Here is a 14982-nt window from a genome sequence, read left to right as displayed (position 1 = left end):
ACTGAAATCGAAAATTAGGTTTACAACCAGTGAGGAAGCTTCAGAGTCCACATTTGTGTAATTGGATTGTAAGAGTAGTAGCTTAGGTCTATCAAAAAAATATAAAACAAACTTTTTTAAAAAAAAATATGATGTGAAAAACTAATCTTGACTTGGGATTCAGGATGTACAAAAATGTAAATGAACATGGCAATGAAATCATCCCAGGCTAGTATAACTGGACAAAGTAGTTTGTCATCTTTCTAATTGCAAGATTATCATGTCAACAGTTAATACATTTTTTTTATAATTTTATGCCAATTTTTGCCTGAAAATTAAAATGTGAAAGCCAGAGCTGTAATTATGTTTTAGCTGTGAAGTTATGCCTATGGGTATAAATGTCACAGTAACATCTTTATGTCAACCAATGACAGTGTTCTTACAGGTTGTGATCAAACCTTACTTCAAAAATCTTAATTTTGAAAGTTTGCCAGGACCTTGCAATCTCATCCTTGGTTTTTAGCTTTTAGTAAGTGTGTATTAAGGAAAGTTTTGTGGATTCTTTTACAGTGTGAGGGAATATCTTCAAAGTAAGTAATACAATATACTATCAGCTGAATTATATATATGCCTGGAGAAAGTCCTCTGTTAAGTGTAAACAATAGGCTTTAAAGTTCATAACCTTACTTTTATTTATAAATTTTTATCAATTGAACAATGTGTTTGTCTGATTTTCAAGTTTGTACGTAAAGAGAAATGGACATCTTACCCAATGTATAAATTGACTTCCCTAAATTTTCAGCTTTAAGTGTCACAAATAATACAGCTCAGTCCTCATTTCCTCAGCTTAAACACACTAAAAGTTACAAGTGTAATTGATAAAATTATGTATTTTTATAATTCTGATATGTTATCAGTGAACAACTTCTTCCAAATAGTTGTAAAAATTTAACTTTCTATCCCTGAAGCTTTCATTCTTTCAAGATTGCATAAGGTCTCAGGTTCGATGCCTGGTGGAGGCACCCCACTTTGAAATGGTTGAGGGCAGACGGACTACACTCTGTCCAGACAATCTTTGGAGGAAGCAAATGAAAACAAGTCTTCTGCTCAAATACCGGTAGCATTCAAGAGGACTCGACCAATGAACACATTAAAAGGGAAGTTGGTGTATTGAGGGGAAAATGCAGCTGCAGGTACTAGATGTTTGCAGTAACAGCAGCTCTGCTCCACACACTTACTTTCTCGGTATGAATGGAATTCCTCCACAGATTCCCAAGACAAGAGTTGTATACTGGGGCATTCTCTAAATTGTTGCTGTCTACAGCACCTTTCCATCTGTCGAACAGTGGCGGATCCAGAAATTACTGTTGGGAGGAGCAAATTTCAGCATCTGGTACCTCACTGATCCTACAATTGCACTGTTTTATATGAACAATATGCTTCTTTTAGCAGGAGACAACTATGCTCTACAGATTAGCTCTTTTAAAGGGTTCAGGGTGGAATATTATTGTGCATTGTTATCCATTGGTGTAGCAACATATTGTGAGGTCTGGGGAGATCAGAATGCAAAGCCCTGATCTGTTCTTTAAAATTTACATCTCAAAGTGCATAGATACAGAATCTTTAGGCATACATCAGCAAAGGTATTATGAAATTTAAGTACTGTATTTCTTCGAATTCCAGGTGCACTTTTTTTCTCGGGTCTTTGATCTTGAAAATTTAGGTGAACCTTGGATTCGATGGGATATTGATGCATAAGCAGGGGTAGAAAAATACAGGATGCATGAAAATTTTCACCTGCTGCCTGAACTTTCAAATTCAGTGCTTTTTTCTTTTTAATATTTCTAGTGCACTTATGCAAATTTCCATTGCCTTCTTTTAAAAAAAATAACGAGCACAGTATGTGTTTTTTTAATGTTTGTGTGTTTTCTGTATCACGTGTAACATTACATCATGATAATAAACATGCCATTATATTTTTTTACACCGTTGCTAGCCAAATTTTAAAATTTGTGGGGATATGTTAGAGTTTTCATGTTGTTTCCAGTTATGTCTTCTAGAGGAAGACCACTCTCGTGCAAGAATTAATTACTTTTAATCCAATTCAATTAATGAAATAAATGTTTTAAGATCATATCTCAAAATGTGTAGTAGCTTTATCTTGGTTGGATTTATGGCTTTCTTAGACCATATTTGCAAATAAGAAAAGAGCTGGCTCCTCCTGAGGAAAAGGGGCTGGCACCTGAATTCTAACCATGTAGGTAAATATACCATGGTGTTAGTGTAATATAGAATGAAGTATTTTCAAATTTCAGTAATCAAGTTTTCTCCTCGTTGTTTTACCGAAGTACAAGTATTGGTAAAAAAATCACCCTTAACGAAATTTTGTTTCCTTTAAATTTGGTGTGTTAGAACAATCAACATTTCACAACAAAGAGTCGGTCTATTTTTAGTAGAGAGCTCTGTGATTTGTTCTTATGCTAGTGTTCCTGTAAATAGGTGGTCAGTGCGCTAGCTTTTGCAAAGTGCACATCGAACGGACATTAAAAATGGAGAGACGGAAGCATCACTCATATGATGCAGCACTTTAACATAAAGTTATTTTGTGTGTCGAGGAATTTGGAAACTGTGAATCCGGTCGACCATTTACCGCAAATGAAGTGTTCGTTCATCATTAGGGACGTCAACAACAGCAACCTGTCATTACCAGCCTCTCTTTCATACATGGGACGAAGTGGTACAGTCTCCTCCCGTTGAGGCTTCCTTCCACTCCTGGATGATCTGGGAGTTAATTCTGCAATGGTAGGTTATGTAAATTATCTCTCCTTGACCTTCCTTGCACCAGTATATGGCGGTTCTGTGTTTCATTATTTGGTCTTCGTTTGTGGTGATGTTATTTTTGTTACATATGTTGTATATTTTAGGTAGTCTTCTCAGATTGGTCCGTCGAAAGAAACTATAGCGTTGCAGATTATTAATATGTATGGGTTTATAAGCGACATAGGGAGTTTGAATGTGTTCGAACCTATTGCTATCAATTTATTTGTTACACGTTCCGCTTTTGAAGTTATGTAATTCATGTCATCGTTGCATTTCTTGTAATTTCACACCTAGATATTTAGCTTCCTTTACTCTTCTGAGATTTTTCTCTGAGTTTTATCTGTGGGTGTTTACTAGCATTCAGCTTACCCTTTAGGATTATAAAGCGGGTTGGTCTTCTTGGTGGCAATCGTCAATTTCGGCATATCGTACAAGTTCTCAGGAGAGTTTATTGGACTTTCTATCCAACTCTGTTCTTGAATTACTTTCCATAACAATTATTACATGATCTGCAAAGTCTACTGTGCTTTTGATCTCCGAAATATTCCTAATTTTTTTGAGAGATTGCTCCAAGTTTAGATTCCACATTTTGAGACCTAGAATGGATCCTTGCATTGTTGATTTTGAGGCTGTGAAGTTAGACGTCTGATGTGCTTTCCATCTGATATGGTCTTTGGGCAATGTATGTTTCTCAAGGTCCTGAATGGATGGGGCCAACTAGCGTTGGTACAGGTAGATGTCAGTTCAAAGCCTCACAATGGCGTCAACGTCTCTACCATCTGTGAGGGCCTCTTTTTTTCAGTTGGAAGAGGGACGCAAGGCCATTTGTACCTTACAGCCTTGTGCCGGAGAACCAACTGCAATCGACTTGATATATTATTTGCAAATACACTTGATATAAATGTCGATTGCATCTGTGTATAACAAAATCTCGATTTCATGTCCACAGCAATCTCTTGTAACAGCGATCTCTTGTAATACACCATTCTTCCTTTTGAGTCTGCAAATACTGACATACATAAATCTAAGGTAATAAAAATTGCAGATAACACTTGAAATACCTATCATTCAACCTATACAAGCTTAAGGAATTACTTCGCAGAAAAGTAATAACCATTAGTGGTCTTACATTATATACCTACTATCCAGTGGCGGAGCGTGACCTTTCCAACAGTGTAAGCCTATCATGATGAAGGTTATTTTCCGTTGTCCTTATTTTTGGGCTGACATGGTTAGTGACACATCGACCCCCCCCCCCCCATTTTTGCAGAACACTTACACTTCCCTGGAATTTTTCACCAAATTAAAAATTCAGGATAAAACCCTGGTATTGGTGTTTTCTTTGCTAGGCTGTGTATCTCCTACATTTCAACTGATAATGAAGTCAGTCTTATTCCTATCACAATGAGTAACGTAACGATAAAAAATATGCAAAGTTAGATAAAATGAATAATAATAATAATAAAGGAATGAAAACGGAAGGAGATAGAAAAGTGCTGAATACTTTTTACAACCGCATAACCAAGTATCAGCTTCGTACCCTGAATCACAAAATCAGTGCACTTTATTTTTAGTTTCTGTTACTATGCCTGCTAGAGAAGGAAGGGGTGGGCCTACCTACATCCACAAGTTTCTTCTTGCCAGCAAAATTCTTGCTGGATAACGGCGTCTTCAATAAGTTCTCCAGCCCACCGCACAATCACACTCATTTTATTCCATAATGCACTTCACTATCACACCACAGCACAGGGCCGACAGTCCACTTTCAATAGATGGAATTCGCAAAAGCAATACCTCGACAACAAGAACGGGGAAACCAAAAGAAACCAGATCCAAAATTGGTCACTGCTCAAAGCAGTGATCTTTCGGACTGTGAGGGGAATATCCCTTTCGGATATAAATAAATTCCCTCTCTTGCCGTAAAATTCCCTATATTTAGTAAAAAAAAATACAATATTAATTATAAAAGAAATGCTCACTAATTGTAGGAACATATTCAGAAATTTCTATCAAAGGACATGTAAGTGCTTTCTTAGGATAATGTAAAAGCAAATCTAGCACCTAAAAGATCATAAACAGGCTTTTCGAACGCTGTTCGAAGAGAGTTTGAATCACGGACTACGTAATTAATAATATTTGGTTCACATTTGACATGAGATTTGTAAAATTGGTTCAATCTTCAGCTTTCATTAACATTTATTTATTTATATTACCAGCTGAGTTCATACATAAACGGAAAACAGAGATCTTAATATTTCTGATGTTTATGCTCTCCTACAGGCTAAAAACAGAAACAAGAATTTAGCACATCAATGTGTATCTAGTTTTTCCGTATCCCGCTCATTTTTAGGTTTCTCCTTTTTCGCCTTCCTGTTAGATTTTTGCTTCAGAATTCCCTGTTCCTGGAAAAAAACCTCCTTGAAGCACCACCGGCTCAAATTTCCTTTGCCGTCAACCATTCATACCCGACAACGCTGGAGCCCCTCCTCTTGCAGGACCTGTGTCTCGCTGGGGCGTATTCAGTGAAGCCAACCCAAGCATAATTGTGCTAAATCTCGCAGGCAAGGATACACTTCCTGAAAAATGAATGTCAACCATTTTCACACATTCAATTTCATTTCAGTCACATCAAATTGTTAATTATTGTAAGGGCGTTGCAGAAAAATGTTAACTTCAAATTGAATTAGTATATTTTGAGAAGGGAAATATACCTAGTTTACCCCAACCCCTGAAAAAAATACTTTGCTTAATCCTCCCTGGTGGACATCCATGAACAACACTTTTTCTAAACATGAGGTTTGCAACGCTGCTGTAAGCCTGTGGCCGTGGGTTTACAAACCTAGGGTTTGGCTCGCTCTTCTCCCTATATTCCTTGCTCTTCTGCATCCAGATACGGTAGGCACTGCTCCTTCGCGGTCAGAAATTTGTAAGGCAACATTCAGACGGCTTACAACTTTCCGCAAGCAGAAGGCGGGAGTTCCCATGTGCCCCCTGGTGCTGAAGTGTTGCAATCTAACAAACAGGATCTCGAAGACTGGTATCGGGCCCAGTTGAACTTTGAAGTTTTTACGAACTTTGCCATATAATTACATACATTTTACTAGAATTAATAAAGTGTAAGCCCGGCTTACACGGCTTACATGGACGATCCGCGCCTGCTACTATCTGCATACCTACTTACACACTGGCTATCAAGACTTACTTCATTACACACCTACATTTGCCTGAAGTAACATGGGAAAATCTCAGGGATTACTGTTACTACTATAATTTTGCTGTGGCAAGCTGGCCAAGTTCACCCCAGCATAACAACAGTGGATGCTGAGCAAACATAGGACCTTCCCGACCCAGCAGTATTCCAGAGTAGACGAACTCGTACTAGCTCGGAAAGCCTCATGTTCTATCACACCTAGTATAGGGCCACCAATGCAGAGGCAGGCCCATTGTCCTAGGTGGAACTTCCACGAGGTCCCCTACCAAACGGTAGGGAAAAACCTTATCGGAAGAGATCCTACAGTTTTTCTTGCCATCCAAATAACAAGAATCCATGAGATATAGGGTGCAAATGTAACGTGTAAAGTGCTTTTAATTTTAAAAAAACTGCCTTGGTTAGCAACTAGACAGGGTGGCTCAATAAGTCACTTAACACTCCCAGTACAAGGCCACTGTGGCATGGAACGTGAAAACGGCGATGACCAATCATTGCCTGGCCAAGGTAGAACCACATTGACGTCACCCGCATGGTCGACAGCCATCTTGAAATCAACTTCAGAAATTTAAATGGGAAGGGGGTCGTGCGACATATCAAAATGGGCTAGAATTTCACCAGGAAAACAACTGTGACATTTGTTTTCACCTAACTTTAATTGTTGCAGAGTTAACAATACCACAAAGTTATGACTCAATAAGTCATTTAACACCCCCAGTACAAGGCCACTGTGGCATGAAACGTGAAAATGGCGATGACCAATAGTTGCCTGGCCAAGGGGGAACCACATTGACGTCACCCGCATGGTCGGCAGCCATCTTGATGTCCGCCATCTTGAAATCAACTTCAGAACTTTAAATGGGAAGGGGGTCGTGCGACATATCAAAATGGGGTAGAATTTCACCAGGAAAACAACTGGGACATTTGTTTTCACCTAACTTTAAATTTAAGGGCGATTCCCGCACGTGAGAGTGACACGTCCTTTCCTTTTTGCTTAAATGTTTATTGTTCAAATTAGTGTTTGTATGTGATTATGTGGTATTTATTGTTTAGACCAATCACTGAAAATGTTCGGATATTGACTTACCGGTATGTACATATCTTGTAGTATTGGTTGACATGGGAATTACGATTGTGTTTTGTCTTTACATAAAAGTTTAAAAGAGTGATGATGTGAATTGATCGTGTCAAGAGTAGTACATTTCCTTTTTCACTGATCTGAACGAAAATGCCACTAACACGTGAGGAACGGATTGCCATCATACTGATGTAAGGGGAGAGAAGTATGCGTGACATTGCCGCAGTCTTCAATAACCACAATCCTGCAAGACAACCGGTGTCACATGTGGCCGTCAGCCAGTTGCTGGCAAAGTTTCAAGATACTGGATCTGTGGACGATAAGCCGCGACATGGACGTCCGAAATCAGCCACGGATGAGGGTACTGCTGTAGCGGTGTTGGCATCATTTGCAAAGTTCCCAACCGTAGCACACGGAGACTGGCACTGGAAAGCGGTGTTAGCAGGGGTTCAATTCAAAGGATTGTACTACGTGACCACCACTGGCATCCGTATAAGATACATACAGCTGCAGCAGCACCTTAGTGAGGACGATCCAGATAGGCGTCTGCAGTTTTGTGAGTGGGCTATAGCACAACTGCAACGTGACCCTGCCGTCGGTAGCAAGATTCTGTTCAGTGATGACGCTAATTTTTATGTGTCGGGGGAGGTGAATAAGAAAAAACCTGAAGTACTGGTCACCCGAAAATCCACATTGGACAGATCGCAGCAAGGTGACGTGAGGCGGGAAGCTAATGGTGTGGTGTGGTACTTGGGGTTCCCGACTTGTTGGTCAATTTTTCATTGAGGGCAACTTAAATGCAGAGGGCTACTTGCTTCTGCTATGGGAGCAGATCTTACCATCCTTACTGTCCCAGGATGGGAGCTATCCTGAATGGTTCCAGCAAGATGGTGCTCCACCGCACTATGGGATGATAGTCCGTCAGTACCTGGATCCACAATTCCCTCACCACTGGATTGGTCGCCGAGGGACTGTGGAATGGCCTGCATGCTCACCTGACCTGACACCATTGGACTTTTACCTCTGGGGACAACTGAAAGCCATGGTGTATGTTACGAATTTACATTATCATTAATTTACATTTACATTTACATTATCCATTTTACAAACACCTTTGAACATATATAGCATTAATAGGGGTCCCTGATTTTATGCCGGCCTGGGAATGGCTGTTCTTTGTGACTTTCACATCATCATCTTCGCGAGTAGCCAAAAGTGTCAGAAAAGCAAAGTAAAATAAGCCAAATCAATGTAGCATTGATAACACAAACACGCCGGTTTGGTGACCAAGTGTGTTAAATGGCCGACTTTCGATCTCGCCACAGGAGTTCCCGTGTTCTAGTCTCGATCTGGGGATGGGTGCTTGTAAGTGTTCTTTCATTATTTAATCACATCATCACTAAATTCGCATCGTCGCTATTAGGCAGAAATTATAGAAAAGCGACTGAAAATAATAATATTCAAAAACTTACGTACTATCCTGCAGTTTCCCGAATCTCTCCATTTTTTAATGGAAATCCGATATTGTGTGTCTGGTCGTCAGTTTGTGAATGTAGTTTCATAGCTACTGTAACGAGCTTCAACAATTAATTACTGTTGCATGTTAAACATTGTTGTGCTGTTTTGTGTTATGTAACGTTCACTTACAAAATAATCTAGAATGCAAGAGAAGAAGTTTCGAACTCAAAGAAAGTAAATATCGAAACTGAACGTGAAGTTAGTAAATCTCTGGACTTAGCTAATGTTACTTTTTTTTTTTAATGTAGTCATTTTGACATCATTGCTCTTTATCTGTATCAGTTCATTTTGAATTTCAGAACGTGGATAATTATTGCGAATATCTCATTTTATTGTGTACGTCTGAAATGTTCTTGTAGTAATTAGTCATATTTCGAAAAATTTCCCCAAATTCATGAAGTTTCCTTAATTTTCTGTTGTTTCTGCTGTTGATGATCTCGAACCGCTAAATTTTGAGAAGTCAAAATTTGTGTTTATGCTTATCAACCTTTGTAAGTGAACGTTTCATTGTTGTTGTTTGGCTTCCTGAATATTCTAAAATCAGACGGCTACCGCCCGGTTTATTTAAAATACTAAATAGTTGACGTTTTCATTCAAATTGTAATGTTTCACTAGAATTTATAACCGGTTAAAAACATAATGTTGTAGTTTTAGCCCTTTCATCTAGTTTCCTCACCTCTATTTATATATTTTTTTTAAAAATAATAAGTCCATATGATGGAAGGCCCCTTCGCCCACCCATTGCTACGCCTCTGTTGTTATCATAATTTCTCCCATTGTCACAGTAAACTGAAGGAGGAAAAAGAATAAACAAAAATAAAAATGCATTCTCTGCAGTGGTCTCAGGTCCAATTTTCTTTAAAGGCACCTTGTAGACTCGTTCTGATCCAAATTTAAACTGTAGGTCCAGTTCCGATTAACCTATCATAAGCATACAATGGACTTCTCGAGACTGTTAAAAGTGGTTATAAAAATACATAATGAAAAGAGTCCTGAATATTATTAGGCATAATAATATATCCAAAAACATGGCAGTTGGGAGGGATGATCGTCCCTTTCGCCCTGACCGTGGATCCACGTTTGCTGCAGAATCCTGCTACCATTATAGTCCGAATCTGTGGCAGAGGTGGAGTTGGAGGGGAGAGGTAGAAGGGTGCAACTCGAACTCACTGTAGCACTATATATAGGGTGACCAGACGTCCTCTTTCATCCGGACATGTCCTCCTATTTAGGTGTCTGTCCGGCATCCGGACAGATTTTTTAGAAATCGGTAAATGTCCTCCTTTTTTGGAAAGAGTATGGTATCGACCATAGCAAATGTGCTGCATACAGAATGCTTCCATACATATCGATCATCATATCACTTGGGGTGCGTTAAGTATTCGAGCAATGCTCACTTAGCATCTGGAAGCCGAACACGATCTCTTTCCCGACTGAGTCATTAGTAGGGTGCGGATTTATAGGCACTAAAAACCTCTCAAATAGGCACAAAAATAATGAAAATGGGCACTTAAAAACGTACTATATACTAAAAAATGCACGAAAATAGACACCCTATATTTAAAGAAAAAAAGATATTAAAATGGGTAATGAATGTGAACTTATTTCAAATTTATCTTTACAATATACAGTTATACTGTATTAGCACTTCAGTTTATACATAAAAGTGCGCTAACGATTAACAAACTATTAATACTCTTTTGATCGAAATTCACATTTGTGGAGAATTGTCAGTTAAAGTAATTCTCACAAAAAGAGCTTGTGCTAACGGCTGTGCGGATTTGAACAAACGATGAAAAAACAATTTGCATCATTGTGACAAAAAAATGTAAACAGTGTTCCAATTGAGAACCTCAAATCTGGCCAATACCAGATAACATCAACAAAGCCTTCTTCAATGTAGGGAAAGCCAAAGGCACGTATTAAATACCTAAAGTATGCAAAAATTACAGAATAGAAATTTTTTGGCACAATTAAGCGAAATAGGTACTAACCCTCGTAGTAGGCATTTATAGGCACTATAAAAATGTTCCACACCCTAGTCAGTATTATTCTAACTCGTTGCTACGCCCTTTGAGACTGCAGGAATGAACATAGTCTGTAAAAGTAAAGTGCTCCCCTCTGCTTTGCACCACGCCATGAAGACGTATAGAGGGTGTGGAGTTAGGGCCCCACACTTCCTTGATCGCGGCCGAAGGTGGGGGTGATGTGATCAGCACCAAGCCCCTGGCCACCTTTACCCCCCAGAGTTTCCTCTAGGTATCCACTTTATACGATGCTGGGTGAGCGTCGGAGCCGCTTGTACAGGTAAAAAAAAAAATCCCGGATCACCCCCGCCGGGGATCGAACCCGGGTCTCTCGCATGGTAGTCAGACGCCCTAACGACTGAGTCTGTGCAGTCCCTTTTCGATTGATTGATTTGGTTTATTTTACTTCGCTTTTCATCCACTTTTGGCTAATCGCGAAGATGGGGATGAGCGATGATATGACGATTTTGATGAAGGGATACTCACATAGAACACCCATACCAGGCCCGGGATTAGAATTCGGGACCCCTGGCGTTGTGGTGCGGTGTGCTAACCACTTCGGCACGAAGATCGGCCAGTTCTTTTTCGAGTTATACCATAAAAATTCTATGGTTATACATAGGCGATACCAAAATGCGTGGTGAGAATTTTGATTATTAAGTAATTTTTACTTTCATGAAATAACTAATCAAAAGTGTAAATTTAACAATGATCTTGCAAGAAAATATCCGGCTTTTAAAAGGATGGAAAAAACTAATATGAGGTGGCTGTTACTTTTCCCTGCTGTTAAAAGAGTGCTAGAAATGTTCCTGGCATTAAAATCATATTTCTTGAAACAATCTAATCTACCTAAAATTTTAATTCGGTTTTTGGAAATAAGTTACGAGACGCATCCAGAAAGTAAGTTTCCCTATTTTTTTTTTTAAAAAAAACAACACAGTTTCATGAAACCATTTATTGGCAACAGGTACAGCAAAGGTTCAACTATTTTTCAACATAGCAACCACCAGAATTAAGACACTTGTCGTATCGTGGTATCAACTTTTGGATCCCACTGTCGTAGAACTCTGCCGCCTGTGAATGGAACCAGTGTGTGACAGACGTCTTCAGCTCTTCGTCGTTGCCAAAACGCTCACCAGAGAACAGGAATTTCTTGAGGTGCAAGAAAACGTGAAAATCGCTGGGAGCCAGATCAGGACTGTAAGGTGGATGATCAAACAACTCCCAGCCAAATTCCGTCAAAACAGCTGCTGTGCGCCGAGCCGTATGTGGAAGAGCATTGTCATGGAGGAGCACAACACCTACAGTAAGCATGCCACGCATCTTGTTTTGAATGGCACGTCGCAATTTCCTTAGTGTTTCACAGTAATGGTCAGCGTTCACCGTTTCACCTCTGGGGAGGAAGTCAATGAGCAAAATGCCCTTCCTGTCCCAAAACACGGTGCACATCACTTTCTGTACCGACAGCGTCTGTTTGAATATCTTCTTGACCGGAGATCCACTATGCCGCCAATGCATTGACTGCTGCTTGGTTTCCGGGGTGAAGTGCGAAATCCACATCTCATCGCCCGTGACGATCCTGTCTAGGAAATCATCGCCGTCATCATGGTACCATTGCAGGAATGTCAGTGCTGCTCCTGAACGTTTCATTTTGTGTTCGGGTGTCAGATTTTTCGGCACCCACCTGGCACACAATTTTTTGAACAGCAGGCGCTGTTCAATCTCATGCAACACGGATCGCGATATCTGCGGAAAAAGGCTACTCAACTCCGTAATCGTGAAGCGATGGTTCTCTACGATGCGCTGCCGCACCAGCTCAACCAGATCATCAGTGATGAGGGACGGACGCCCACTGCGCTCTTCATCATGGACACTTTGACGACCTTCCAAAAACTGCTGACACCAGCAACGCACCATCTGCTTACTCATAATGTTCGGCCCATAGACCTCACAGAGCTGACGATGAATGTCAATTGGCGCAATGCTTTGTGCATTCAGGAACTTTATCACCGACCGAACCTCGCATGCGGCGGGAGAAGGAATACGAGCTTCCATTTTGGACCACTGCTGCCTCGCTACTGGCATGCGGCGGGAGAAGGAATACGAGCTTCCACTTCGGACCACTGCTGCATCGCTACTGGCGCCGGGCAGGATCTGTCCGCCTGGCATATGATTGATACGTCTTAGCTCTGCTGCGCATGCGCAGTTTACACGGCTCATTATGTTTACTTTCACGGGGAAAAAATAGGGAAACTTACTTTCTGGATGCGCCTCGTATAATAAATCTTACTTGTTACATTTGCATTCACTTGTGGGGATATTTCATTCTACTAATATCCAAGAATTAGAAAAGGAGTAAAATTATGTGCTTCAAATTGTAGATATTGTTTGTCATTTGTTAAATAACAGATTAGAAGATTGCTTTCTTTGCTTTGGTAAGAGGAAGTTATTGAAAGAGATCACTTGAAAAGTATCTGTGAGCAAGGTGTCCTCTTTTTATGACTTTGTCCTTCTTTTTCGCCATGCTCTGTCCTCTTTTTTGACTGTATGTGTCTGGTCACCCTAACTATACATAGACAATCTAAAACTCAGTTCTACTAGGACATTTTATCGATAACAGTGCATTTAGAAAATGTGTAAAAGAATAAATCAAATGCAACAGTTTCAATTTAAATAAAACAGGTAGAGAGCATTATAATGCTTGCCTCGTGTCTAACTTCTGCTTCCATGCTGGTGCGCAGTGGGATGGGTGACGTTCGAACTTAAGCTGGCTTCTAAAGTAGTAACTGTACTGTAAGGCAGCATCTATTAGGGCAATCAAAAAATAATGCCTCCATATTTGTAAAATCTACTCAAGTGGAATGACTATAAAGGTGTCTTTATGTTCCCAATGTAGCGTATGCTGTTTTTCTTTTCCCCGGATTTAGTGCTTAGAACATGCATATGAGGCTAAAACAGATATTGCCAAACTCCCCGAGCCATGGAAGTACTTCCCTAACTAACTAACTCTCTAGTCTTCTTAATCCAGAAGGTTTATGGCTGCAACAACACAAGCCTTCCACTTGTCCCTATCTTGGGCAAGATCAATTCAATCTTTTCCATCCTTACCAATTTCCTGTAAGTCCATCTCAACGTTAACCGTCAATTTTCGTCTTGACATTCCTACAGGTCTCTTACCATCAGATTTCCCAACAAGAATCCTGTAAACTCTTCTTTCCTCTCCTATTCATGCCACATGGCCTGCCCACCTAAGTCTTACATTTCGAAATGCATGGTAAGCTACCAAGGGTGGATTAATTTTTTCAGTATGATATCCTGATTCATAAAAGATTTGAGTAGTGTCAGTTTGTTGGGTTAAACTTATACTTTCACATTTACTGAGTTTCTTCTTTGCGGGAAGAGGGGGACCATCAAATTGAATGTATCTCATCTTCCACACAAAGCATCACATGGTGCCTGTACTCACTCAAGCAATGATTTCTAACAGGAGATTGGTAGAAAGGGCTACAAATTAAACAGATGTGCTGCTGTTGCTTGGCGTCTAATTTAGACTGGTCGCCCTGTGACAGTCTTTGTCTCTAAGCATCTGTGTTGCTGATTGTCAGGTTGGGGTATCCAGTGATTTATCCATACACCCCAAACATCCCCTCAAAATTTCCTCAACACCACCAAAAATCTTCCATCAAGGACCAATTTATGGCCATTTTGACTATAAATTTATACTTACACCTCCTAACTATGAACGTACATCCCCCAGATGGATAATTCTGGATATACATCTAGGGGGGAGGGGGGATCTATCCGTTAGTTGATTTTTTTTATTTCTTTGGCATTTGTCAATATTGCAATTCTACAATTGTACGTTTAGGTTTAGCTGCAATATTACCATAGCAATACTCCAACAGCATTTGGCCGAACACAGTGGTGGAGTAGGGCCTCCCCGATGGCGCAGTGGTAGCGTCGTCGCCTTGTAATCAAGGAGTCCTGGGTTCGATACCTGGTGGAGGCACATAGTGGTTCGGATCCCACTTTAAACTGTAGGTCCAGTCCCGATTAGCCTTACTGTGCATAAAGTGGACTTAAAACACCAAATCAATCAATCAATCAATCAACAGTGGTGGAGTGATTATCACAGCAGGCTACAACTCCAGAGGTCCCGTGTTCGAAGATAAGATAAGTAGGGACATATCTAGGTTGATCAGTTTGGGGGGTCCCAAACGTAAGATTTTTTCTATCAAACTATTATAAATTAACAAACTATTTATACACCATATAGGCCTATACTGTATACATATATTATATATGTTGTATGTATGTATATATATATATATATATATATATATATATATATA

The 14982-nt window shown here is 39.9% G+C and overlaps 2 protein-coding genes across 2 annotated transcripts in view; one reads left to right on the top strand and one right to left on the bottom strand.

Annotated features, from left to right (window-relative positions):
- The window catches only part of LOC146000419 (uncharacterized), a 56553-nt gene extending 47972 nt beyond the window's left edge, over window positions 1–8581 (bottom strand). Inside the window, exon 1 of the mRNA XM_083138024.1 lies at window positions 8562–8581. The gene's annotated coding sequence lies outside the window, so the exon portion shown is untranslated. The remainder of the gene's footprint in view (window positions 1–8561) is intronic.
- The window catches only part of LOC146000420 (uncharacterized), a 76663-nt gene continuing 62151 nt past the window's right edge, over window positions 471–14982 (top strand). Inside the window, exon 1 of the mRNA XM_083138027.1 lies at window positions 471–569. The gene's annotated coding sequence lies outside the window, so the exon portion shown is untranslated. The remainder of the gene's footprint in view (window positions 570–14982) is intronic.

The sequence above is a fragment of the Lepisma saccharinum genome, chromosome 16 (assembly GCF_977018435.1).
Source record: "Lepisma saccharinum chromosome 16, izLepSacc3.1, whole genome shotgun sequence".
In the NCBI taxonomy this organism is placed as follows: domain Eukaryota; kingdom Metazoa; phylum Arthropoda; class Insecta; order Zygentoma; family Lepismatidae; genus Lepisma; species Lepisma saccharinum.
Note: the sequence above shows the minus strand (reverse complement) of the source record. Positions and strands in the feature narration are given on the sequence as shown.